This window comes from Chaetura pelagica, unplaced genomic scaffold (assembly GCF_000747805.2).
Source record: "Chaetura pelagica isolate M959 unplaced genomic scaffold, ChaPel_1.0 scaffold222, whole genome shotgun sequence".
Taxonomy (NCBI): domain Eukaryota; kingdom Metazoa; phylum Chordata; class Aves; order Apodiformes; family Apodidae; genus Chaetura; species Chaetura pelagica.
Window position 1 is genome coordinate 1666475 of NW_009952711.1, and position 851 is coordinate 1667325.

The following is an 851-nucleotide window of genomic DNA, read 5'->3' on the forward strand; positions in this document are numbered from 1 at the left end:
AAAGAGATGGATTATTTTCTGGGCCTTGACAACAGCTTGCTATTCCATGAAGTCTGTTGTAACAGACTTGATTTTCCCACTGCTGAGCATGCCTGTAAAATCCATTTCCTAGAAGTGGACATCTTTTAAAAGGGCACTTTTGAAGACTCCTTCCAGACTGGATACTGGAACCAAACAGTACCTTAGTATCAAAAGCTCTCCAAAATAGTCTTGACGTGTGCAACACAGTGTTAAGAATGCCAAGTGGGAATTCAAAAAGTGAGAAATCCATTTCCTAGAAGTGGACATCTTTTAAAAGGGCACTTTTGAAGACTCCTTCCAGACTGGATACTGGAACCAAACAGTACCTTAGTATCAAAAGCTCTCCAAAATAGTCTTGACGTGTGCAACACAGTGTTAAGAATGCCAAGTGGGAATTCAAAAAGTGAGAAATCTGCTGCAGCCTGACCTTCCAGATGAGTGGTTTGAAATCCTGAGAACAAGGCTCTAGTTCACTGTATTCTGAAAGTTCTAGCAGGTGACAAGAAAGCAGCAGTAGAAGGAAGAGAATAGTGCAAAGACAAGCAAAGAGCTGTAGCCTTTTTACCAGAATTCCCATTTTTTACAAAAATAACAGATATCCAAATAATCTTCTAGTGCTTTGATTTCTTAGAGCCTATGCTAATTTTACATCCCTCTTCCAAGGATTCCAGAAGCATCTTATTGAACAAAGGCAATACTGTAATGGATCCAAAATTTGGATTGTTTCCACTATCACAGCTTGGTTACAATGCAAGGTATAAATAAGAGTGATTGTCACTATTCTACTTGGTGGGTTTTTCTAACAAACCAAGGGAGATGTGAAAAATAAA